Source organism: Nycticebus coucang, chromosome 20 (genome assembly GCF_027406575.1).
Source record: "Nycticebus coucang isolate mNycCou1 chromosome 20, mNycCou1.pri, whole genome shotgun sequence".
NCBI lineage: Eukaryota > Metazoa > Chordata > Mammalia > Primates > Lorisidae > Nycticebus > Nycticebus coucang.
In genome coordinates this window covers 23,946,152-23,973,674 of record NC_069799.1, presented here as the reverse complement: position 1 = coordinate 23,973,674, position 27,523 = coordinate 23,946,152, and the positions used below count along the sequence as shown (strand labels likewise).

Here is a 27,523-nt window from a genome sequence, read left to right as displayed (position 1 = left end):
TAGGATTCGACACTTTCTTCACATTTGTAGAGAATTGCTGTGTTATAAACTTTTTATTTATAGAATGGTCTGAGCACAAGTTAAACACTTTCCAAGTTCTTCACATTTGTTAGTTCAATCCTTAGTAAACATCAAGAGTTTCTCTTCAACATGAATTCTATCGTGTACAGAAAACAGTGACTACTGGCATAACGATCTGCCACATCTTCTGATTGTTACCATTTTTGTCTACTACGATTTCTCTTATGTTTACTAAGGATAAGGACCAGTGAAAATCTTTGCCACATTATTCACATTTGTAAGATTTTTCTCCAATATGACTTTTCGTATGTTTAGCAAGAGCTCTGGTTAAAGTCATTTCCACACTGTTCACATTTGTAGAATTTGTCTCCAGTATGAATTCTTTTATGCATACCATGTTATAAACCACGCGAAAGTGTTGCCACATTCTTCATATTTGTAGAGTTTTTCTCCTGTATGATTTATTCTATGTACAGTGAGGATTGAACATGAGTTAAAGACTTTGCCACACTGTACATATTTACAAGGTTTATCTCCAGAATGAATTTTTTTATGTCTAGAAAGGTTCACGTAATAATTAAAGGCTTTGCCACATTTTTAGAACTTGGTAGAGTTTTTCACCACAATGAATTTTTTGATGGACAGAAAGGGTTGAGTGCATGTTAAAGACTTTCCCACATTCTTCACACGTGTGGGGTTTCTCTCCAGAATAAATTCTTTGATGTTTACTAAGGGTTGAACTAAGTGTAAAGGCTTTGCCACATTCTTCACATTTCTAGGGTTTCTTTCCAAAATGAATTTTTTGATGTATAGAAAGATTTGAATACCAATTAAGGGCTTTGAAACATTCTTCACATTTGTATGGTTTTTCTCTGGAATGAATTCTTTGATGTCTAAAAAGTGTTGAGTACTGGTTAAAGGCATTTTCCACACTCTTCAAATTCATAGGGTTTATCTCCAGAACAAATTGTTTGATGTCTAGAAAGGTTTGAGTACTAATTAAAGTCTTTGCCACATTTTTCACATTTGTACAGTTTCTCTCCATAAAGAATAAGTTGATGGTTATTAAAGGTTGCACTAAAGTTAAAGGCTTTAACACATTCTTGACATTTGCAGGTTTCTCTCCAGAATGGATTCTTTTATGTCCACTATGGTATGAGTACTTGTTGGTAAGTTTGTCACATTCCTAATAATTGTAGGGTTTTCCTCCACTATCAATACTTTCATAGTTACAATATTTTAATCTGTGGGTAAAACATTTGCCATAATTTTCACACTTGTTAATTTTGTCTCTGTATGAAGTCTCTTAGGCTTAGACAGGCTTGAGCAAGATTGGAAGACTTGGTTACCTTTGCATTTGTACTGTTTTTCAAGATAACATATGAGTAACATATGAGTTATCTTATGTTCTGTAATGTGTGAGCAGAAGTTAGAGGATTTCCCATATTTTTTACTCTTAAAAGGGGTTTTTACAGTAATATTGTCTTGTGTCTATTTAGATTTGACAATTGTCTGAAGACATTCAAACATTTACTACATTGGAAGACTTTGCCATGGGTAGCTGTTACATGTTGGTCAAGTCCACTGTAACATACATTCCGTGTCTTACTCTCATACACACTTTCCCAGTCTTTTGTTAAGTTTAAATTCTAGGGGCCACAGCTTTGATATCTTCTCAGGATCATCTCTGGGAGTAAAATATTTGTGCCCCGCTTTTGCAAATAGTCTAGGGTACAATGATTAGACATAACTGAAATAAATTTAAACAATAAGAATTTTAGCCAGTGCCTTTTAATGAGAATTAAGTACATATATACATTACACATTTTATCGCAAAATCATGTCAACAACATTAGGAAAATGGCATAATACAGTACACAGGCACTAATTATCTTAAAGATAAATAAATGTTGCATGTGGTGGAACAAACACACTACATTTGGGGGAATTCTCAAAACCAGGTAAGAATTTGCAGCACAGGCCAGGCACGGTGGCTCATGCCTGTAATCCTAGCACTGTGGAAAGCCGAAGTGGGTGGACTGCCTGAGCTCACAGGTTTGAGACCAGCCTGAGCCAGAGGAAGACCTCTAAAAATAGCTGGGTTTTGGAACAGGCTCTTATAATCCCAGTTACTTGAGAGGCTAAGGGAAGAGAATAGCTTGAGCCCAGAAGATTAAGGTTGCTGTGAGGTATGATGCAACTGCACTCTACCAAGGTATGACAAAGTGACACTGTGTCAAAAAAAAAAAAGTATTTGCAGCACAGCAGATAAGCGTTGTCTCACGTTTTTAATCCTTGAAAATGAGGTGAATGGATCACTTGAGCACAGGTGTTTGCGATCAACTTAGCAAGAGTGAGACTTCATCTTTACCAAAAATAGAAGAATTAGTCAGATGTGGTGGCACATGCCTGTAGCCCCAGCAATTCATGAGGCTGAGACAAGAAGATCTTTTGAGCCCAGAAGACTGAGGATGCTGTGAGCTAGGACAACACAAAATTCTCCCCAGAGTGATAGAAAATCAAGTCTCAAATAAATACATAAATAAATTTATGTGTGCATATATATGTATGTGTAAAATAAAAAGAAAAAAGTAGTCTATAATAATAATAAAGGCTTGGCACTTGTAGCTCATTGGCTAGGTTGCCGGCCATATACACAAAAGCTGGCAGGTTTGAACCCGGCCTGAGCCCTCCAAACAATGACAACTACAGCAAAAAAGTAGCCAGGCATTGTGGCAGGCACCTGTAGTCCCAGCTACTTGGAAGGCTAACACCAGAGAATCACTTAAGTTCCAGAGTTTGAGGTTACTGTGAGCTGTGATGCTGCAGCACTCTACTGAGAGTGACACATAGTGAGACTCTTGTCTCAAAAAAAATAATAAAATAATAACAATAATAACCAAAAGAACCAAATAGAACAGAAAAGAAAAGTTTGTCATATTTACCCACCACAGACTTCATGCCAACCTAATACAGAATGGTTAAAATGAAAGTAAACTTCAAAATCCCACCTTTGTCCTCAGGGGAAAAAAAAAAAAAAAAAGAGTACCACCTTTGTTAATCCTACTTGCTTTGGAGGGCATTTCCAAAGAACGTTTGCTGCCTCCCATGAGTGACAGGACGAAAAGCAATAATGGTATAGTTTTTAAGACAGACAGGGGTGCTGAATCCAAAGGGAAAATATTGTTACAGCAGCTAAGAGGGTCCAATAAAAAACACAGATTCAGGTCTAGCAAGTGATGACAAGCTCTTAGGAGGAAATGTGGGAAAATGCTTCAACTAAAAAGTAACCACACACTTCCATAGATAAAACACTCTCCTAATGTAATGGTCCTCACTTTTCTAGTACAATGTGTGTCAGAGTGCTGGAGATTATAGTCACATGTCAAAGTTTGAGAATGAAATCAATAAAAGATTATAACATGTAAAAAATATTAGGGCATAACCCAAACAAACAAAATAAATAATCTGGAATCAATCATAAAAAAATAGAGATGTCTAAATTACCTTAAAACTTTATCTAAATAATGCTAAATGGGTAGAATGGGAATGATACAGACAACTAAGTTAAATTAGAAAAATGAAGGTTTCAAAAAAAAGCATAAATAAACAGAACTTCTGTGTTTGAATACAGTAAGAATGAGCAATCTCAAATGTAAGGAAAAAAGACATTAATTATTGAGAAGCTCACCATAATTTAGCTAGGAGAAAGACAGCATCCCACAAGAAGACAGATAATCAAGCACTTGAAAGTCACACAAAGAGAATCTTGAAAGCAGTAAGAGAAAAAAGATGTGTTATCTCTAAGCATAATCCTGTGAGATTACTAGTGGATTAATCAACACAAACCTTCCACATTAAAAAGCGGTTGGTGATATAGTCAAAGTGCTGAAAGATCAAAAACTTCAAAGCACATATATAATATCTAACAAAACTGTCCTTCCAAATGAAGAAAAAAGAAATGTTCATCAAAGATAAATAGATGCTGAAAGCTGCCACACAAGAAATGTCAAAGGAAGCCCCTTGACATTTGTCAAGCCCCTTGACAATGAAATGATGCTAGATAACAATACTATATTGCGTACAAATAAATAACTCTGGGAGAAATAACTAAGTACACGTACATGAAATTCTGTATTATTTATTTATTTATTTATTTTTTAGTTTGGCCGGGGCTGGGTTTGAACCCGCCACGCTTGGCATAGGGGGCCGGCACCCTACTCACTGAGCCATAGGCGCCACCGAAATTCTGTATTATTATAATGACAGTGCACAAAACACTTTTAATCACGCTTGAAAGTTCAAAGACAAAAAGAGAAAGTCAGCACTAAACCTTTCATAATGGGTCTCCATGTACAGTATAACAAGCTGTAATTGCTGACATCAATGACAAAATCAAGTACAGATGTAAAAAAAAATTGTCAGGAATAAGTCCTTCTCTTTCAAAAGTTATATAAATATAGACAGTAAGTTCTTCTCTTTCAAAAATTACGAACACAAGGCCGGACAGGGTGGCTCACACATGTAATCCTAGCACTCTGGGAGGCTGAGGTCGGTGGACTGCTTGAGCTCTTAGGTTGAAACCAGCTTGAGCAAGAGCGAGACCTTGTCTCTACTAAAAATAAAAAACTGAGGCAAGAGGATCGCTTGAACCAAAGAGTTGAAGGTTGCTATGAACTTTGATGATACCATAGCACTCTAACCAGGGTGACAGCTTGAGACTCAGTCTCAAAAAAACAAAATTATGTACACATTCATGGACTAAACTTCAAAATGAAATGACAGACATTAAATAAAGATAGAGATTTAAAAAATGAAAAATCAGGTTTGGCACCTGTAGCTCAGGGGCTGGGGCGCCAGCCACACAAACCAGAGCTAGCAGGTTCGAACCCAGCCTGGGTCTGCCAAACAACAATGTCAACTGCAACCAAAAAATAGCCAGTGTTGTATTGGGGGCCTGTACTTCCAGCTACCTGGGAGGGTGAGGCAAGAGAACAGCTTAAGCCCAAGCGTTTGAGGTTGCTGTGAGCTATGAAGCCACAGCACTTTACCAAGGACAACATAATGAGACTCTGTCTCAAAACATAAAAAAAAAAGATAAATTAAAAATCAAAGTCCAACTCTATACTATTTAAATGATATTCATCTTACATGTAATGACAAAAATGTAATAAAAATTGCAGGACATAAAAATATTTAATTCAAATATTTATCAAATGACAGAAGGGAGATTATCATAAGGAGATAGGTATATGTGTGTGTGTGTGTCTGTATGTGAATATACACACACATGTTGAAATATAGTCTCAAACTCTTGCCTAGGCTAGAGTGCCATGGCATCAGCCTAGCTTGAACTTCTGGGTTGAAGCAATCCTGCTGAATTAGCCTTCTGGTAGTTGGGACTATAGGTGCCTGAAAAGACATTCAGGTAATTTTATTTTCTATTTGTACTAGAGATGAGGTGTTGCTCTTGCTTGAGCTGGTCTCCAACTCCTGAGCTCAAGACATCCTCTCATCTCAACCTCCCAGATTGTTAGCATTATAGATATGTGCTCCTACCCCCAGCCAGGACACAATATCTTTTGAGACAAAACCTGTCTTATTTCATAAAATGTACTTTAAGTCAAAATGGCCACAAAAGCCATAAAGAATACAAAATAACAGGATAAGGGCTTATTTGTTAGAAAGCTGTAATTCATTTTTATTATTTTGCATATATATAAAATATGTACTGAAACAAACTGTAGGACAGATATACAGCACTCACATACATGGTCAAATTAAGAGCTATTTGCACACATATTTATTGCAGCTTTATTCACATAAGACAATAGGTGAAAAAAATCAACACCTGCCTCAAAAAATAAATGGTGAAATATAATTTAAGATATAAAAATAATAGAGTATTACTCAGCTTCTAAAAATTAGGGAATGTTTTAACATCTCTAATAAAGATAAATCTTAACATTATAGTAAATGAAATAATACAGGTTTTCCCCAAAACTAGATACATTAAATTCAATTATATTAAATAATGAAAGTAAGGCTGGGTGTGATGGCTCACACCTCTAATCCTAGCACTATAGGAAACTGAGTTGGGCAGATTACATGAGCTCAGGAGTTCAAGACTGTGTTAGGTCTAGGCTAAAGTAGAAAAATACCAGTTAACTCCTGACAAATTCCTGGACTGCAAGCCCTCAATAAAATGGAGTAAGTCTGGTTCACTCCCAAGAGAGATGGGAAAGTAGTCACTAACTTCTTGCTTGACTAACTCCTGGGCCTGGGAAACAAACTGACTGTTCCCAGACTGACCTTTAAACAATGCCAGGTAGAGAAAATACTTAGACAAGATGTATGGAGGAAAAGTACTGAAACTAAAATGTATGGGAAAATATTAGAACAAAGATGTATAATGTATGGCTAACTGCAAAATTCTGCTTCTGTACAATGCTTACTTGCTACCCTACACCCCCAAACACACCTGGAGAACTTGCATACCAACCAGGATGCAAATCATGCCTTAAAAACTTCACTCCTTAAGCACTCGGGACTGCTCTCAGAAACCTCATGTTGGGACACTGAGGCAGTCACCAGCTGGCTCTTCAATCAAAGGACTCTGCTGTAAATTTGGCTTGTTTGGCAGTGTGGTCTTTGTGGAACTCCTGGGCACTACATTTCTAGAGGCCCCAGCGAGATCCTCCAAACTCTGGCACTGCTAATCATCAGCCAGACTCCAAGACAGGTTGTGGTCCCTCTGAGGGGTGGCCCCCCTGGAAACATTACAGGACATCTGGAGGACCCAGAACCCTCAGGAGACCAGATGACAATCACCCCTAAATTCACCTGTGAGTCCACCTCTGGACGTAAGCCATTAAAACATCTATTTTTGGCTAGTGTCTGCAGACATAGTGTAACTATTGTGTTTTATTTTTGGTTGTGCTTATTTGTTGCTGTGGACTGTTATGAAAATATATAACTGTTTGTTGTATTCATTTGTTGTGAATTGTGTAGGTCCCTTAGGGACCTCCGAGGGAGGCCAAAGGGACAGGGGCTTTGGATAGGAACCTGGGGTTGCCGGGCTATTGGCCTGTCAGAGGCTCTCAAAGGCATGAGTCAGTAGAGCAACCTGTCGCTGGAATACCGGTGGGGAACCCCATCCCTATCAAAGACAGTAAGGCGTTGCTGCCACTGAGACATCAGTGCTTTGGCCTCAGGCCTTGGAGAAGTTGGGGTGCAGAGGACAGGTGACAAGAGACTTTGATTTTTAACCTCAAGAGTTACACCTGAAGTTAGTCCCATAAACCTGTAAGACAGGAACCTTGGACTCTTGAGCTATTGGCCTGTAAGAAATAGAAATCCTGGGATACCAAGCTATTGGGGGGCAGGGGAGCTCCCAGAGACTGGGATGCCAGTAGGAAGCCCCATCCTCAAATGCACAATTTAGATCATGTACCTTTGTTCATTTGTATTTTATAGGCTAAAAGCATTTATGTTTCTGTGCCCAAGCTGCCTGAGAAAAAGCAGTTTCAATTTCTCGCTGACACAGATCTGTTGAGGCCAGGCTGTACTCACAAACAAAGTTATTAAGCCTGATTTTTTGGAGGTTAAAGTCCATCATCAGGGACACAACTTTATCTTTAAGCCTGATTGCTCGGAAATAAACAGTCAGCATCAGAGGTAAGGTCAGGAGGCTGATACATGAAAGGCATGTGTTAGTAAGCTATTGGTACCTCTGGGCTGTGGTTAAGCAAGATAATGATTTTCTGCTCTTTGGGTGCTTTAGGGCCTCCAGAAAGCAGGCATACAATCATCCTACTCCCCTACTACGGTTTCATGACTCAGTTGTTCATGGGCTTGGAGACCGAAAAAACAATCTATCCCCTGCTGTGATCTTGTGACAAATCGGTCAGTGGGAAAACAACAAACAGCATGTTTTTTACGATTATTATTTTTAAAGTAGAAGAATGTATACTAGTCAATCAGTACATTAAGAGGTTCCGGGGAAAGAATGATTTGTTTTTTGCAACAGACCCCTGAAATCATTTTGAGATTATTGATTAATAATGTGTACGTGCAGAGCTGGCTATTTAAGCTGGTCAGAAATAAAGAAGTTTGCTACTTGGCATAAAAAAGTTTGTAGTCATTCTTTGCCGTATACAACTTCGAAAAGCAGGTTGATTGACCACCCGATTGGCCTTCACGCAACATATTCTGTATTGTTTGTCTAGTTAACACATTGTAGTTTGTGCTTTTACTATGTTCAGTATTAGTTTGTGCTTCTGCTCTGTTCAGCAGTATAGTTTGTGCTTCTGCTCTATTGCCAGCCTTTAGTGTGGGCTGGCCCCCTACCGATTTCTTTGATCCCCTCTTATACTGACAGGTGTAGAAAGCAGTCACGCAGAAAAGCCTGGCTACCCTGACATTGATGTATGAACCGAGTTAGTGAAACCCCCCCCAGTTTGGCCTGCACCTGTTCTCTCCATCTAAAAACTACAATTTTATTATTGTTCTTCCAGCCCTTCAGTCTCTTTGGTTTAAGTTCCTGGTTTGAGTGCCTCTAGTCAATCTAGTTAATTTGTCTAATTCTCAGTTTAGTTTTCCTTTTTTTTTTTTTTTTAATTAATTTTAAATCATAGCTGTGTACATTAGTGCGATCATGGGGCACCATACATTGGTTTTATAAGCAGCTTGACACATTTTCATCACACTGGTTAATATAGCCTTCCTGGCATTTTCTTAATTATTGTGTTAAGACAGTTATATTCTACATTTACTAAGTTTCACATGTACCCTTGTAAGATGCACCGCAGGTGTAATCCCACCTATTACCCTCCCTCTGCCCATCCTCCCCCTATCAGTTTAGTTTTTATTGATCCACTGTGGTGTTGTCTTTGTGCCTTTTTGTGTTTCTCTGTGCTTCACAGATACATTTTGTTCTTTTAAAAATAAGTTCCTCCTCTTTTAAGGCAAATATCCCACTGGGTTGTTTATTAAGACATTTTAAAGATACTTTCTCTAATTAAAAAAAAGAATTCCAGGGCAGCGCCTGTGGTTCAGTCGGTAAGGCGCCAGCCCCATATAACGAGGGTGACGGGTTCATAACCCGGCCCCGGCCAAACTGCAACCAACAAATATCTGGGCGTTGTGGCAGGCGCCTGTAGTCCCAGCTACTCGGGAGGCTGAGGCAAGAGAATCGCTTAAGCCCAGGAGTTGGAGGTTGCTGTGAGCTGTGTGAGGCCATGGCACTCTACCGAGGGCCATAAAGTGAGACACTGTCTCTACAAAAAAAAAAAAAAAAAAGAAGTCCAGACTGTCAATTGGGTGGCGTGAGAAGTATGCCCAAAAACCGGTGGGAAATCTGTGCCAAAGGATAACCTTACTGTCCCTTTAAAACCTCCCAGCCGCCTGTAATCCCAGCACTGTGGGAGGCTGAGGCGGGAGGATTGCTTGAGCTCAGGAGTTCGAGGCTTGTCTGAACGAGAGTGAGACCCCGACTTATGAAAAAAATGGAAAAACCCAGCCGGGCGCCGCAGCAAGCGTCTATAATCCCAGCGGCTTCAGAGGCTGAGGCAGCAGGATGACCACAGCTGGAGTCTGAGGTTGCAGTGAGCTACGATGCCATTGCCCTCTGCTCAGGACATAGGGTAGAACTGTGTCTGGACAAAAAAAAAAAAAAGGTTGAAATTGTGCACCTGTGAGTACTTAGAGACAGATTGAAACAGTAACATTACGTGGGCTTTTGTGTCCTTAAACCCTTCACAGAGGGTGAAACCATTGTGTGAGTGGCCCGTCTGTATCTCAGTTTTTTTTTTTGTTTTTTTGTTTTTTTTTTGTAGAGACAGAGTCTCACTTCACTGCCCTCGGTAGAGTGCCCTGGAGTCACAGAGTTCACAGCAACCTCCAGCTCTTGGGCTTATGTTATTCTCTTGCCTCAGCCTCCCGAGCAGCTGGGACAACAGGAGCATGCTACAACGCCCAGCTATTTTTTTTTTGTTGCAGTTTGGCTGGGGCTGCATTTGAACCCACCTCCTTCAGCATATGGGGCCAGCACCCTACTCACTGAGCCACAGGCGCCGCCCTGTATCTCAGTTTTTATCCCAGCTAAAACTTACCTGTAATTTATCTGAGAAAAGAGAATAGAAAACACAGAGAAACTGCACTGAAGTAGTTTAGAGAAGAGCTTGTAAAAGACTACTGTAAGTAGTCTCCAGGAAAAAAAAAAAAGAAAAGAAACACTTTAAACAGGAAAAACTCAAGAAACTTATTCAAGCAACTAGTTTGCTTTAAAATAAAATTAGTTTTGAGCCTGTTATTAAAATCCAAATGTTTAAAAATTATGAAACTGCCACCTCTGCAATATTTCTAAGGTTACTACATTGAACTGTGAACTTATCTAAAGAATATGGTTTGCAGAGCACAGCCCACTTGTGCCTAAAAATAAATTCTCAAAAAAAAAAAAAAAAGAGGGCTGCGCCTGTGGCTCAGTGAGTAGGGAGCTGTCCCCATATGCCAAGGGTGGCGGGTTCAAACCCAGCCCCGGCCAAACTGCAACAACAACAAAAAAAATAGCCGGGCATTGTGGCGGGCGCCTGTAGTCCCAGCTACTCAGGAGGCTGAGGCAAGAGAATCGCGTAAGCCCAAGAGTTAGAGGTTGCTGTGAGCCGTGTGACGCCACGGCACTCTACCCGAGGGCAGTACAGTGAGACTCTGTCTCTACAAAAAAAAAAAAAAAAAAAAAGAGTCAAATTTCTACGTTCACCTGAGTCTAAAAATGGGAAAGATCCCTGTCTAGCCCTGAATAAGAAAATCCTGCTTCCATAAACTGTCCCTCATTTGTAAAATGTAGTAGTTTAATTGTTTGAGAAACTAAATTGTTACCAAAAAAAGAAAGATTCTTGCCTTTTAAACTTTCTAATTGTTGGTTTGGCCAAGTAAATAAGTAACTTCGTAGTACGTAGTGATCCTGTTTTGTAAAAAATGAGTTTTTAAAAATGAAAGGACCTTTAATATTTCACAAACCTTCCAAGATCAAAACTCTAAATTTGTTTTTTTGAAAAAACATATTAGGCTTATTTAATATATTTAAAATGTTTAATAAACATTGTCAAATATAAAATAATTAATTTCATAAAATATTAATCTTAGTAAATATTTATCCAAAATTATCCTTCAAAAATATTAAGAGAAACTGAAGCAAACTTCTAGAACTTTAATTAAAAATTAACATGTCCTTGAGTATTGCTAACCCAACTTCAAACTGAACAAAAATCAGTTACATGGAATTGGGCTGGTTTCTTATGGCTTTTTGCTTGATACATTGCTGATTCTTTGTGTTCTGTTTTCCAGAAGTCAAGGAAGCCATTTTCTGTCTTCTGAGCTATTTGTAACTTTGTAAGCAATGTATGTACTTATGGGCAAAACTTGAAACATTATTTTTTTTCTCTCTCCTTGATTTCTCCAGAATTTAAAAGTCATTTGTAAGCATTCTTAATTTCTAACAATACAGTTATTTGCATAAGTTCAATAAGAATATGTTTTGTTCTCTAAAACATGATGAAGACACTGACTATGAAAGAACCAGACCATCACCATCTTAGGAGTTAAGTTTCGCTCCCCCCAACCACCGCCATTTCACCCAGTAAGTTTCACCTCCCAGGCAAGCCCAGGCAAGCCCAGGCAACATGAGACAACTGACCACCAATCAGGGACCCTTTCCCCCCAACTAACCAATCCAGAAGCGCCCTTTGTTTCAAGCTGTGCATGCCCACCCACTGCAGGGTACCAAATAAACCCCCTGCTCCAGAGCTCAGGGCTCCTGGCATGGATGCGTTGTAGCGGAGACCCCAGGAGTCCAAGTTTGAATTTGCAATAAAACGACTTTTTGCTTCTGCATGGGACTCGGCTCCCTGGTGGTCTTTGTGGGCGATTTCAGGATCTGGGCACTACATTTGGTGCATTGGCTGGGAAGCCCCCCAGACCCCTTGAGACTCCGATCCGAAAAGCCACTGCGTGGTAAGTGTCTGTCTGTCTTGTCTGCCTTGTCTGTCGTGGTTGTTTTCGGAAGTCTGGAATCTGTAAAGTCGGCGTAAAGTCATTGCAGACACGCTGGAGGCTGCTGGCTAGGGGTGCCAAGAAGACGTTCTGGCCATCACCCCCTCCGAGATGTGGAAACCTAAGGGGCATGGTGTGGCTTGTAGTTTTTCTGGGTGGATGAAGCGGGTCACTCCCGCAGCATGGTCAGAGACAGTCGTCCTATTGTTTCTGTTGGCCGTGGATTTGTATGTCTTCAGTGTTTGTATTACATTGAAATTTTAATGTGGCTGAATTCAGAGCTCAAAGTTTGGGACTTGTAGTAGAAAAAAAAGAGCTAAATTGATTACTTTTTGCAGGACATTCAATGTTGGCCAGCCTCCAGAGGAAACTTTTCATCTCCCCCTCCCTGGCTGAAAGCAATTCCCTGTTCTTGCAATGCACAAGAGTCTCCTAAGTCCTCTAACCCCACAAACCTTCTGTGCTGCTTTACTCTGTTTTGCAGGATAGTGCAAACTTTGTCCTCCTTCATAACACCCCTCACTGAATGTCTCCCCCTGCGGGGTTTGCGCTGGTCCACAGCACGACTGATCTCCCCACACACTTCGCGTTAACCTGGCAGCAATGGGGCGGGGATGCAGTGAGGGTGGGACCGGGTCGCGCCTTTGGGACTGGAGGGTTTTTTTCTCTCCAGGGACCGCTCAAGAAAAAAAAAAAAAAAAAAAAAACAAAGAAAAAGTAGGGCAAGCGAGCACACGGAATGGGTGGCCATCCCCACCTGTCTTGAAACACGGACCAAGAAGTCTAACACGTGCATGGGTCAGGGACTTGCATGAAAGCTGAGGAAAGAGCTCCCCCCCACCACTAGTGACCGGCTGCCGCCGGGCGGTTCCAGGATGGCTGAGAAGGCCTGGCCAGGAAAGAGCTCAGGGCTCCACCCTTTGTGGGGCAGGCCCACCTTCAGCGTGTAACAGACTCCCGGCAGCAGCGCTGGTGGATCTCGATGCCTCGATAAAGCTAAGAACCTTTTATTATTGGCCCTTTGCCTCTGGTAATTTGTATAAATGGGAAAACTATTTTTACAAACTGAATCTTTGTCAAAAGATAAAATTATTGCCTTTTAAACCTTCTAATTATCAGTTTTGGCTGAGTGAATGGGTGACTTCATGGTAAACTGAGATCCTGTTTTTAGAAAGTGAGGTTTTGAGAATAAGAGAAATTAGACAGAAAAGAGAATGGCAATGTGTAAAGAAGGAATCTTGTGTGATAAATTTTGTCCTGAAACAGAATGGTTGTGTAAAGAAGTGAAAGGCAGGGCAAAAGTTAAACTTTAGAAAGTTTGTAGATTGTCTGTGAAGGTTAAATGAAGTTCATAAAAGGGAATTTGTGAAGATGTTTTACATATGATCCAGTTGACTATGTATTTCCTTTAAAATCTTTTGGCTTGTAATTTTATTTGAAGAAATGTTTTAAGCCTTTGATATTTCATAAACCTTCCAAAATCAAAACTCTAAATCTGGGACTGGGTGCCCGTAGAGCAGTGGTTGCAATGCTGGCCACCATGCACTGAGACTGGTGAATTCAAACTTGGCCCAGGGCAACAACAACTTTAAATTTGGTCTTTTTGAAATATTAAGACCACTGAAAGTCATGAGAAAACAAATTAAACTTGTTTAATTTGTTAAAAATGTATAAGAAACACTGTCAAATATGAAATGGTAATTAATTTTGTGTGAATTATAGTTATATATGTTCCAATGTATAAAGCATTGATCTGTCTTAACATATATTATGGGTAATAATTTTAATTCATCTATTTTTTTTTTTTATAACTGACCGAGTCCAAAGTTTGTCCTAAAAAGAAAAGAAATATTAAGAGAGGCCAATGAATTTTCTCAAATTCAAATTACTGATGTTTTTAAAAAATAATTGAATACCTTTGGACTAAAGCAGATTTTTAGAACTTTCATTAGAAAGATAACTTCTATAAGTATTGCTAACTTAACTTCAAAAACAAACAGAAATCAGTTATGTGGAACTGGACTAGTTTGCAATGGCTTTTTGTTCAAAATATTGTTAATTCTGTCTGTGTTCTGTTTTTCAGAAGTCAAGAAATAATTTTCTGTTTTTCGAGTTATTTGTAACTTTTCAAGCAATGTATGTACTTATGAGCAGAGTTTGAAACATGTATTTTTCTCTCTCCTTGATTTTTCTAGAATTTGAAAGCCATTTGTAAGTATTGTTAATTTCTGACCATACAGTTATTTGCATAAGTTCAATAAGAATGTGTTTTATTTCTATAGAACATAATGAAGGCACTGGTTATTTTACCAAGGCTTTGGCTGGAATAGCATTTCCAGAGGTGTCCAGACTGTGTTAAGGAATTAAAGTTGACTTTATAAGGCCAATAAAAAAAGCCCTTTGGAAAACTGGCCTGATACCCATCAGTAACATTTCCTGATCAGTGGTAAGTAACGAAGGTTGCTTGCTGACGGGTCCAGGAATCGAAATGTGCTTGGGAACTTCGAGAGAAGAAGGATTTACCCAATGCATACAGGTATCTAATGGCACAGACGAAACCTGGGCTCTGAAAGGCTTTCAAAAAGTCCAGCCTGAGATTCCTTATAAAAGGTTCCAGCAAAGCCAATTTTAAAGGAAAGAAGAGCCTAGATGGCTAATAATTAATTATTCTTACTGCACTTTATGCAAATAATCAGACCCTGTATATTGAAAGTACAGTTTATTTTGGCAAATAAGTTAATTCTACTATAATTTGCCTTTAGTAAAGAGAGAGAAAAATAGTTTAAAAGGAAGAAAAAGAGGCTGGGGCCTACCTGTATTAAATCCCAGCCTTCTCTGTACTGTCAACTCGTAAAATGAGATATAACTATTTTACTAAATTGATCTATTAAATGGGACTAAGAGACTGGCCAAAGAATGTAGAATTATATACTAATTATATTTACTTTGAAACCTTAAGGCTCAACAAAAGTTACCTGTTGGCTACACTGGACAACTTGTGCAGTATTAAATGTTATCTAAAATTTCTTAGTAAATGATATAACTGTAAACATTGCATTCTACTCTGCTGAATCTGCTCAGCAGAAGCCAAGTGTCCCACTTGTCTGAACTTAAAAGAGGCCATTTTCAGTGTAAGTCTGGCTCTAAGAAGCCAGAAGCTGTTTGCTTTCCAGTGAGAAAGACCAGACATAGAAACAGTACACATGGACCAGGTTGCCACAGGGGTTCAAAATACCCACGATTTTTAAAGAAGCGCTGACTCGTGACCACCAGAAATTCCTGACTGAAGAATCAGAATGAATACTGTTCCAATATGTCAATGACCTCCTTTCAGGATACCCTACTCAGGAGGGCTGTGCCCAAGGCATGGACTGTCTTTTATGACATCTAGAGGTATGTGGTTATAAAATGTCTAAGTGGAAGGCCCAGGTCTGCCAGCAGCAAGTACGTTATCTAAGATTTACTGTCCAGCAGGGATAGAAGTATCTAGGCATGAAATAAAGGCAAGTCATTAATCGTCTCCCAACCTCCTAGAGCTGAAAGCAGGTTCGGGAATTCTTAGGCCTGGTTGGCTTCTGTCATCTTTAGATCCCCAACTTTGCAGTCTTAGCTAAGCCCTTGTATGAGGCAACTAAAAGAGAAGAGGGAGAGCCCTTGGAGTGAGAAAGAAAACAAGAACATGTCTTCTCCCAGATGGGGCTGGTAGCTGCACCTGCACTGGGACGGCCAGACTTGACCAAGACCTTTACTTTGTATGTCTCAGAGAGAGAGATAAAATGGCTGTGGGTGTATTAACCCAGCTGGTTGAGTTCTGGCCAAGGCCTGTAGCCTATCTCTCTAAGCAGTCAGGTAGAGTGGCAAAAGGATGGCCACCCAGTTTACGGGCCCTAGCCACTACTGCTCTCCTTATGCAAGAAGGTGCAAGAAGGTAATAAGCTGACTCTGGGCAGGATCTCAGAGTGAAAGTACTGCACTCTGTGGTCAACTTAATGGACATGAAGGGACATTTTTGGCTCTCTAAGGCAACACTCTGAACCAAGATATGCACCTTCCAGTCAGTGGAAGAGAGACTACTCTAACACACCTGACTTGCGTGACCAGCCCTGGACAGATGCAGACTAGAACTTGTATATAGATGAAAGTAGCTGCGTGGCAGCGCAAGGTGAACGGCTGGCTGGATATGCAGAGGTCACCTTAACAGAGACTGTGGAGGCTAAGCCCCTCCCTCAAGGGACATTAACTCGGAAGGCTGAGCTAACTGCCTTGACTGGAATAGAACTAAGTCAAGGGAAAAATTTAAATGTTTTTCTGTACTCTCTCTGAGTACACAGGACACTGTACAAGGAGAAGGAACTATTAAATTCTGGGAAAAAATAAATAAATAAAGACATCAAGTATCAGCAGGAGATAACTTCAGTTGTTAAAGGCAGTATAGGAACCCCAGGAAGTAGCAGTTGTGCACTGTTGTGGACATCAAAGAAATGCTTCCTGGGCGGCGCCTGTGGCTCAGTGAGTAGGGCGCCAGCCCCATATGCCGAGGGTGGTGGGTTCAAACCCAGCCCCGGCCAAACTGCAACCAAAAAATAGCCGGGTGTTGTGGCGGGCGCCTGTAGTCCCAGCTGCTCGGGAGGCTGAGGCAAGAGAATCGCGTAAGCCCAAGAGTTAAGAGGTTGCTGTGAGCTGTGTGACGCCACAGCACTCTACCCGAGGGCGGTACAGTGAGACTCGGTCTCTACAAAAAAAAAAAAAAAAAAAAGAAATACTTCCACCATCGCTAAACGGAACACTGGGGTTAGTACTGAGGCGAAAAGGGCTGCATCCCAAGTGTCACGAGTAGCTCCCCTCATCCCATGGGTTCCGGAGCTCACCTCTATCTACTCCCAGGAGGAAGAGGAATAGTTAGCAGCGGAAAGGAGCCAGGAAACAGAGCCTAAATGGACGAGTAGCAATCTCCCAGATTCTAGGAGCCACCATAGTGACAGGAGTATTCAATAAAGTTGCTGGGCCAGTACTTCTACACCTCCACCTGACAGCCCTGCTCAAAAACTGCAGTCTACAGTGTATCACCTGTAGCCAGTTCAACGTGTGCCAAGGACCAGCGGTACCACCAGGAATCCAATCGTATGGGGCGGCACTCTTTGAGGACTTCCAGTCTTTGGTGACTGTACATCTTGTATCTCTAGAAGATCAAGAGGACCAAGTTTAGGTCTGGAATTAGAACCTGGTCCACCTAAAACCAAGGAAGAAAGAACTTTACACCATCATCCTGACATCCAACTTGCCCTGCTGCAGCCACATACCGGGAGCTGGCTGGTCAATGCATGGCTGAAACCTGAGGAAACTCCTCAAAGAACTTGCCTTAATTAAACTTTGGACTTTCAAAAGAGGATTGTGCGCTGTTCTAAGTAAAAAAATGCTATTTTTACACTGATCACTCGGGAATAGTAAAAGAATCAATAGCCCTTTTGCGGGAGAGCTTGCACAAGCATAAATTAGAAATAGAAAATAATCAGAGCTGGTATAAATGTCTCTTGGCTAACAACTCAGATATCAGCCCTGGCTAATCCCCTAGTGTTATTAAGTGTTATTAGTCCTACTCCTGACCGTGGGCCCTTTCAGGCAGAAAGCTAGAGGTAACACACCCAGTACCGGACCCATGATTGGGTACTTGAATTTACAAGCAGAGGGGGAAATGAAAGAACCAGACCAGCTCCATCTTAGGAATTAAGTTTCACTCCCCCCAACCCCCGCCATTTCACCCAAAAGTTTCACCTCCCAGGCATGCCCAGGCAAGCCCAGGCATCATGAGACAACTACCCACCAATCAGGGACCCTTCCTCCCCACCTAACCAATCCAGAATCGCCCCCTTCGTTTCAAGCTGTGCACGCCCACCCACTGCTTGGGACCATAAAAACCTCCTGCTCCAGAGCTCAGGGCTCCTGGCATGGATCCGTTGTAGCGGAGACCCCAGGAGTCTTGCAATAAAACGGCTTTTTGCTTTTACATTGGACTCGGCTCCCTGGTGGTCTTTGTGGGGGATTTCAGGATCTGGGCACAACAGCTATTTTACCAAGGCTTTGGCTGAAATAGTATTTCCAAAAGTGTCCTGACTATGTTAAGGAATTAAGGTTAACTTTTATAAGAAGCCCTTTGGAAAAAGCTGGCCAGATACCCATCAGTAACATTTCCTGATCTGTGGTAAGTAATAAAGATCCCTTTCTGACAGATCTAGATATTGAAATGTACTTGGGGACCTCAAGAAAAGAGAAATTTACCTAATGAAAACAGGTATCTAATGCCACAGATGAAACCTGGGCTCATGAAAAGCTTAAGTCTAACCTGAAAATTTCTTATAGAAAGCTTCAGCAAAGACAATTTTAAGAAAGGAGCCTAAATAGCTAATAATTAATCATTCTTACTACACTTTATGCAAATAATTAAGCCCAGTATACCAGCAGTACAGCTTATTTTGGTAACTAAGTTAGTTCTGCTAGAATTTGTCTTTAGTAAAAAGAGAAATTAGAGACAGAAATGATTCAAAAAAGGCTGTGGCCCAGCCGTATTAAATCCCAACCTTGTCTGTAATGTCAACTCATAAAATAAAACATAACTATTTTACCAAACTAATCTGTTAAATAGAATTAAGAAACTGGCCAAGAACTATAAAATTGTATACTTAAAAAAAATTTTTTTTGTACTTTAGAATATCAAATGTCTATTGATATTAAATAGTAAATGAGCCAAGTGTTTTTAAAAAAATAAAATTATTTTAATAATGAAATTTATAACAGCTATATAAGTATTAATATATCTGATAATTATAAACCCAGAATATTTTTTACATATTTTATGTTACTAGTTTATTAGATGAATAAAAAAAATCATATTGGTTTTAATAATATCAGTTTTTGTAAAATAAAATTAAACCAAACACATCCTACTTTATAAATTATCCATAAGGAGCACTTTAATATCACATTGTAATCTGCCCAACTCAGCTACCTATAGTGCTAGGATTAGAGGTGTGAGCCATTGCACCCAGCCTTACTTTCATTATTTTATATAATTGAATTTAATGTATCTAGTTTTGGGGAGAAGCTGTATTATTTCATTTACCATAATGTTAAGATTTATCTTTATTAGAGATGTTAAAAGATTCCCTGATTTTTAGAAGCTGAGTAATACTCTATTATTTTTATATCTTAAATTATATTTCACCATTTATTTTTTGAGGCAGGTGTAGATAGGAAAGTGAATTATATTTTAATATATTTATTTTAATACATAAAATGGAAAATTATGCTATGACTATTTTGTATATAATGATACATTTAGCTATTATTTCCCATTTTTCTTATCCATGTATGTCTGGCAAATTTTAGGACCCTCTGTACAGATAAAAACTACAAACAAAATTGACTGAGGTGAGGTCACCTTCTTTAAGAAATAGGTTGGGAGCAGAACCAGATAGATTCTGGCAGGAATCTCAGTGGCAGGAGCTCACTGACATTTTTCAAATAAATATAAATGGCCAGTGAGCATTTCAAAGGATGCCTACAGTACTAATTATTAGAGAAATGCAAAGCAAATCACAATGAAATATTACATCATACAATCAACACTAAAAAAAAGTGTGTCGAGTATATAGAGAAATTAGAAACTTTTTGAAATGTTGGTGAGGAGAAATGTTGCAGATGCTATTAAAATGTATGAAGGAGGGCGGTGCCCCTACCTCAGTGGGTAGGGTGCCAACCACAGACACCAAGGCTGCTGGGGGTCAGCTAAAACTATAATGAAAACTGCAACAACAACAAAAATAGGCGGGCATTGTTGTGGGCGTCTGTATTCCCAGCTGCTTTGGAAGCTGAGGCAAGAGAATTGTTTGAACCCAGGAGTTTGAGGTTGCTATGAGCTGTGATGCAACGGTGCTCTAACCAGGCGATAGCTTGAAACTCTGTCTCAAAAAATAAATTAATAAAAAAATAAATACATGGGGCGGTGCCTGTGGCTCAGTGAGTAGGGCGCCGGCCCCATGTACTGAGGGTGGCGGGTTCAAACCCAACCCCGGCCAAACTGCAACTAAAAAATAGCCGGGCGTTGTGGCAGGCGCCGGTAGTCCCAGCTACTTGGGAGGCTGAGGCAAGAGAATCACGTGAGCCCAAGAGTTAAGAGGTTGCTGTGAGCCGTGTGACACCACGGCCCTCTACCAAGGGCGGTACAGTGAGACTCTGTCTCTACAAAAAAAATAAATAAAATAAAATAAAATAAATAAATGTATGAAGGTTCCTCAGAAAACTAAAATTAAAAGTTATTATTTGATCCAGGGATCTCACATCTGGGTATATATCCAAAATACGCACTGCAGAACAGGGAAGATACATGTACTCACATTCATCACAGCATTATTTATAAAAGCCAAAACGTGGCCAGACACGGTGGCTCACACTTACAATCCTAGCATTTTGGGAGGATGAGGCAGAAGGATAGCTGGACCACAGGAGTTCGAGACCAGGCTAAGGAACAGTGAGACCCCCATCTCTACTAAAAGAAGAAAAGTATAGGCAGGAGATGTGGTGGCCTCCTGTACTTCCTGCTATTTGTAAGGCTGAGGCAGGAGAATCACTTGAACCCAGGTGTTGGAAGTTGTTCTAAGCTGGGATGATGCTACAGTATTCTAGCAACACAGTGAGCCTCTATCTCAAACAAAAATTCTCTTTTCTAAACAACTACAGTGCTCCACTGTGACCTATAGACCTAACTCAAGCAGGTATTTTTTCTTAATATTAGTTAACAGCTAATCAAATGAGCAGGTATACTGAATATTTTATGCAGCCCATGACAATAAAATTACATGGAAATGTACAATTCCTTGACATGAGATACTTTTCAGAAAGTGTTAATAAACATTTAAAAACAGTAAAGATAATTTTTTATTATGTTATTAATATATTGCTATTTTTACAAAACCTGAAAAGGTTTAATTCACCCTTTAGATACAATCAAAAAGGTTCATAAATAAAATAAAAATATTAACCTCGTAAAATATGATAAATCATACTATTTAAAATAGGCATTTGGGAAAAATTAAAATATCATTTCAGTATAGGTTGAGGAAAGTGATGACAATCCTCCTGATTTCTTTTTGCCCAGAGTAAACTAGAACTTTCAAGTGAGCCTTTTCATAAATATGGAATGCCTACTCATCCAAATTACTTGTTACATAAGTTGAAATTCTAACACATAGTTTTGAATATTTAAATCTAAAATTATAGAAAATTGAATACAGAATGAAATAGAATGTGGAAACATATATAGAGACAGTAAAATCAGCAAGATGGTAGAACAAAAGTCCCATGTTCATGTATTCCTCCCATGGTAACAAAAATCTGAGAGCCATCTATGGGAAAAAATGCTTCCATGTCAGCCCAGCACAGCAACTCACACCTGTCATCTCACATACTTAGAGGCTGAGGTGAGAGGATCACTTCAGTCCAGCAGTTTGACACCAGCCTAGGCAATAAAATCAAAAGCCATCTCACAGAAAGTGATTATAAGAGAGCTTTAGAATCCACAAAGGAAGTTATGAAATTTTCCTCATGCTCTTAAGGAGGGTCACTTAGAGAAGGTAGACCCTCATTTACTTGGCAAACTAGAGGACCCCTGATCTTGGTTACTGATTGGAGAATTCCCACTGAGAATTCTCAAGTGACCACGTGGGCCTCTCCAACTTCTTCCAGCCATAATCTGGGAGTGGTGCTACCCATCCAGAGACCTGGAGGAAGATGCAAACTCATGATCATGGAGACAGGCCTGCAGATCTTGGCACTCAGTGTGCGTTTATGTGTTTATATAACTATTTGTGCGTGTGTATGCATACACACACACAAACGCACAAATAGCATATACGAATGTGGATAGATACAAAAATACACATGCAAACACACACTGGAATGTCCATAGTGGGCCATCTCCCGACATTGACAACCTCCCCAAGCTGACCTGATTTGCATAGACGAGACATGCACCACATGTGTACATGGTACAGCAGGCCTGGTTCCTTTGTCTTTTTTTTTTGTAGAGACAGAGTCTCACTGTACCGCCCTCGAGTAGAGTGCCATGGCGTCACACGGCTCACAGCAACCTCTAACTCTTGGGCTTACGCGATTCTTTTGCCTCAGCCTCCCGAGCAGCTGGGACTACAGGCGCCCGCCACAACGCCCGGCTATTTTTTTGTTGCAGTTTGGCCAGGGCTGGGTTTGAACCCACCACCCTCGGCATATGGGGCCGGCCCCCTACACACTGAGCCATAGGCACCGCCCCAGGTCTGGTTCCTTATGCTAATCACCTCTGTATGTTGACAAGATTGTTACAGTCCCTGGAGTGGTCAAAGTTCAGAGGTTCTGCTGCATGGGTATGTATCTGTGTCTGTGTGTGTATGAGTAAGCATATCCTAAGCCAGAGATAATTATAAGAGTTATTTTGTAGCAACAGAGACACTAATGTACCTCAGGAATACTATAAACTCCTGAATGACATAATAGATTTAATAAATGTGGGCCGGTGACAGTAGCTCATGCCTGTATTCTAGCACTCTGGGAAGCCAGGGCGGGAGGATTGTCCTGATCTCAGGAGTTCCAGACCAGCCTGTGCCAGAGCTAGACCTTGTCTCTAAAAAAAAAAAAAAAAAAAAAGCCAGGCATTGTGGCAGGCGCCTATAGTCCCAGCTGAGGCAGGAGAATCGCTTAAGCTCAAGGAAATAAAATAAAATAAGAAATGTAGCCTTCTTGGCCTTGGTCCTCCACCCCCTCCCACTGAGCCTGTTCCCATCTACTGAAAAGAGTCTGGGAATTCTTCACTTTGATTACATCAGACCTTACCCCACCCCAGCTATCTATTGTTTGAAAACTAAAAATAATCTCACTTCCTCAGTTTTTACTAGAACCAATCACCTGTCATGCCTGGAACAAGGATTGTACCCAAATTGCCCTTAGCCCCAATAATCACGAAGTGCACATCTTTAAGAAAAACGGGAGCCAGTGGATGAAAGCTCATGAACTCAAGGAGCACAACAGACACATCACAGGTATTGGACTGGGCTCCCAAAAGCGACCGCACTGTCCCTTGTGGGGCAGACCGCAATCCCGTCTGGAGTCAGAAAGATGGTGTCTGGAAGCCAACCCTGGTGATCCTGAGAACTAATGGTGCAGCCACTGTTGTGAAGTGGTCCCCCTTAGAGAACAAATTTGCTGTGAGAAGCGGAGCACGACTCATTTCTGTTTGTTACTTTGAGCCTGAAAATGGCTGATGGATAAGCAAACACATTAAAAAGCTGATTCCCTCCACAGTCAATCCTCAGCTTGGATTGGCATCCCAACAATGTTTGCTGACAGCAGATCACGTTGTAATAACTGACGCAGCAAAAAGACCCCTAAAGGCCTGAGTCCCCGCATGTCTCAACCCTCCCCCTTGGGTTAATTCCTCAAACAGGTTTCAGAACAGAACACCGGAAGTTCCCTGAGTTCCCAAGAACTCCTAGCAAAAGGTAACAATGGGAAAGCTTACCCCAACTCCCTAGCAATGGGTAAACAGTGATGAAAAAATTACCTACACAAAGGTCGCAGACTACTGTATCTCCCAAGCTATCCCCATGCCAACTGCCACGTTCCCATGCCAACTGCCATGCTATAGCCCCCTAACTATAACCCCACCCCTGAGCTAACCAACCACTTTCTGCTTCTATTTTTGCTTAACTTGCCACGTAGCACAAAAAGGGTATAAAAGACAGCCTGCTTTTCTCTTCAGGGCTGTTTGCCCTTCGGGACGGTGGCCCACCTGTGCAGGTGTAATAAATCACCATCTGATTTATACCTGAAGTGGGTTCCAACTTTTTCTTCCAGGTGGCAAATGAGTTACAACAATGTGACTTCAAATGCAGAGTGTTTTCTGCCTATATTAAAGAAGTCGAGGAAAAGCCAGCCAAGTACATCCTGGTGCAGCAAGTTGCCTTTTGGTCATCTGATGTCAGAGTTTGGGGGCAGTTGCACAGGTGGCTGGGTCCATGGGGTCAGCTTCTCCACCAGTGGGAGCTGCCTGCCCTGGGTCAGTCATGACAGCACCGTGTCTGTTGCTGATGCTTCAAAAAGTGTACAGGTTTCAACTATGAAAACAGAGTTCCTACCACTCCTGAGTGTGTCATTTGTCTAAGAGAATAGCGTTGTGGCTGCTGGCAATGACTGCTGCCCAATGCTCTTTAACTACGATGACCGCAGCTGCTTGACCTTTGTGTCCAAGTTAGACATTCCAAAACCGAGCATCCAGCGCAACATGTCTGCCATGAAACATTTCTGCAACATGGACAAGAGGGCCACGACCAAGGACCGCAATAAAGCCCTGGAGACACTGCACCCCAATAGCATCACTCAAGTGTCTACTTATGAAGTGGACAAGCAAGATTGTCGGAAATTTTGCACTACTGGCATTGATGGAGCCATGACAATTTGGGATTTCAAGAACTTAGAATCTTCTATCCAGGGCCTCCGGATAATGTGAAGCTTGAGTGAGCCTCTGCTATCCAGAATGACAAATAATTGCTGATCGCAGCTCTGCCATTGGATGGAGAGGAAAGCCAGCCCCAAGGAACACTGAAAATACATATCGTGCAAATATTGTGTGGTTTTGTTTGAGTATAAAATTGGTGAAAGTATTGTTTTTTTTAAAGCAGCAGTGATTTTTTTTTTTTCTATTTCATTCCATTCTTGACCAAAGCTTCTCTTTAAGTAGTTTATTATGGAGAACTGTCTCACTAACTTAAAGGAAAGGGTGAGGGAGATATGTAAATTTGTCCAGTAGAAAATTAAATTAAAATACTACAAAAAAAAAAAAAAGAAAAGAAAAGAAATGTACCTGCTGGATGTAGGGGATCATACTTCTAATCCTAACACTCAGGGAGGTCAAGGCAAATAGACTGATTGAGTTCAGGAGTTCAAAAGCACCTTCAAGCAAGAGGCAGACACCAACTCTACTAAAAATTCCAAAACTATCCAAATGTAGTGGACAGAGCCTGTAGTCCCAGCTACTCAAAAGGCTGAGGCAAGGGGATCCTTTGAGCCCAAGAATTTAAAGTTGCTGTGATCTATAATGCAATGGCACATGACTTCGTGGCAAAAAAAAAAAAAAAAAGAGAATTGTAAGCAGTAGATACATCTAACTATATTAAGGGTGGCAAATTAGAACACATAGAAATTAAATTATTTATCACAGTCCATATAAAAACAAAATTTTGAAATTTGGAGACATCCTTAGTTGTTTTGATAAAATTATTGACTATAATTTCTGAGAATCTTATTTGAAACATTCATAGCATAAAAAAATGTAAAACAGAAAACATACAACTATTTGTGGTGTTTCTAGGATTTCTGAACCAAACACGAACATCACCACTTCACTCACATATTTTGGATATAATGCTAAAGAAAAAGAAACTTTTTTTTTTTTTGAGACAGAGCCTCAAGCTGTTGCCCTTGGTACAGTGCCATGGCATCACAGCTCACAGCAACCTTCAACTCCTGTGTTAAGTGATTCTCTTGCATCAGCCTCCCAAGTAGCTGGGAGTACAGGCACCCACCATAATGCCCGGCTATTTTTGGTTGCAGTCCTCATTGTAGTTGGACAGTCCTGGGGTAGATTTGAAACCACCAGTTCTGATGTATGTGGCTGGCGCCTTAGCCATCTGAGCTACCAGCGCTGAGCCAAGAAAAAAAAAACTTTTTTCAGACACAGTTCCATTCCCTTGCCCTGGCTAGAGTGTCATAGGGCCAGTCTAACTCACAGCAAACTCAAACTCCTGGGTTCAAGCAATTCTCCAGCCTCATCCCACCACTCACCCCCAGTAGGTGACACAATAGGCAATCACTACAATGCTTAGCTAATTTTTCTATTTTTAGTAGAGACAGGGTCTCCCTCTTATTTAGGCTGGTCTAACACTACCGAGCTCAAGCAATTGGGTCCCAGAGTATTAGGATTATAGGTGTGAGTTACCACACCCATTCTAAAGAATATTAAAAAAGGCTCGGCGCCCATAACTCAAGCAGCTAAGGAACCAGCCACATACACCAGACCTAGCGGGTTTGAATCCAGCCGGGGCCTGCCAAACAACAATGACAATTACAACCAAAACATAGCCAGGCGTTATGGCGGGTGCCTGTAGTCCTACCTACCTGGGAGGCAGAGGCAAGAGAATCGCTTAAGACCAGAAGTTAGAAGTTGCTGTGAGCTGAGATGCTATGGCACTCTACCCAGGGCGACAGCTTGAGGCTCTGTCTCAAAAAAAAAAGACTATTACAAAAAAGTTCCACAGATTTACTAAAAAATACACACATTTTATGACCTTAAAAGCAATGGAAGAAAACTTGGGGCAGTGCCTGTGGCTCAAGGTGTAGGGCACCAGCTCCATATACCACAGGTGGCAGGTTCAATCCTGGCTCTGGCCAAAAACTACAAAAATAAATAAATAAATAAATAAGCAATGGAAGAATAGACAGACCCTGCAGTCACACGTAAGCCATAGAAAGTTCTTTCATTCTCGGTGTTGCTGGGAAATGCTGGAGGAGAGATTGGACATGGCTTCCAATGGATCTCCAAGTAAGGACAGTCATGAAGAAATAAGAACAAAAGGGAGCAGAGGAAAAATAAGATCACATCATAAATTTACTCCAGATGACCTGAAGATACTTCAACAGGCATTTGAACAAAATCCTTACCCTGACTATTCAACAAGGGAAAAATTGGCCAATCAAGTCCATTGCCTTGTTTGTGTAATTAATAACTGGTTTCAAAACAAAAGAACAAAATTACTGCTTAGGGAGAGACAGAGAATGTTTGCTACCTGGAAACAGAATAGATTTCTTGTCCAAAGTCACCCACTTAGAAGCCTCCAGGAATACCAGGTGGAGTTTCCCAACCACAACACGGAGCAGGCCTCCTCTTGCACGCTCATGGGTAGAGCTGCCTGTTTTTCTCTGGAGACACAGAGGGTTCCCAGTGATCTGGATGGCTGGAGTGATTCTGGTAGCTCCAACAATGAAACCAAGCCATGCTGTTGAAGATCAAAGTGAAACAAGAAGGGAACCTTCTCCTAACTACAGATCAGAAACCTTTCTTCATGCTCCTACACCTTCTATGTGTTAATCTGAGAGAAGCAGGACTCAGACAAGGAAGGAGGAGACAAAGCTCCGCCATCATTACTCATCATTTCAAGGACAACAGAGTAGTGGGGGATGTCATCAAGAGAAGCTGCTCCTCTAGGATCAAGTTCTAATGTGCTCAAATCTAGGCGTTTAGAAGACAGCACTGTTTGTGGAACCAAAAGTGATGAATTAGTACCTGGAAGAGGAGAATGAGGTCAAATTTTGCCTCTGTAGATGACTGTCTGAGCTTGTTCTGGCAAGAGTG

The 27,523-nt window shown here is 40.7% G+C and overlaps 1 protein-coding gene and 1 pseudogene across 1 annotated transcript in view; one reads left to right on the top strand and one right to left on the bottom strand.

Annotated features, from left to right (window-relative positions):
• The window catches only part of LOC128572512 (zinc finger protein 726-like), a 440,502-nt gene that overhangs the window by 36,461 nt on the left and 376,518 nt on the right, over positions 1-27,523 (bottom strand). The gene's annotated exons all lie outside the window — the stretch shown is intronic.
• LOC128573108 (actin-related protein 2/3 complex subunit 1A-like) lies at positions 23,028-24,622 on the top strand (annotated as a pseudogene).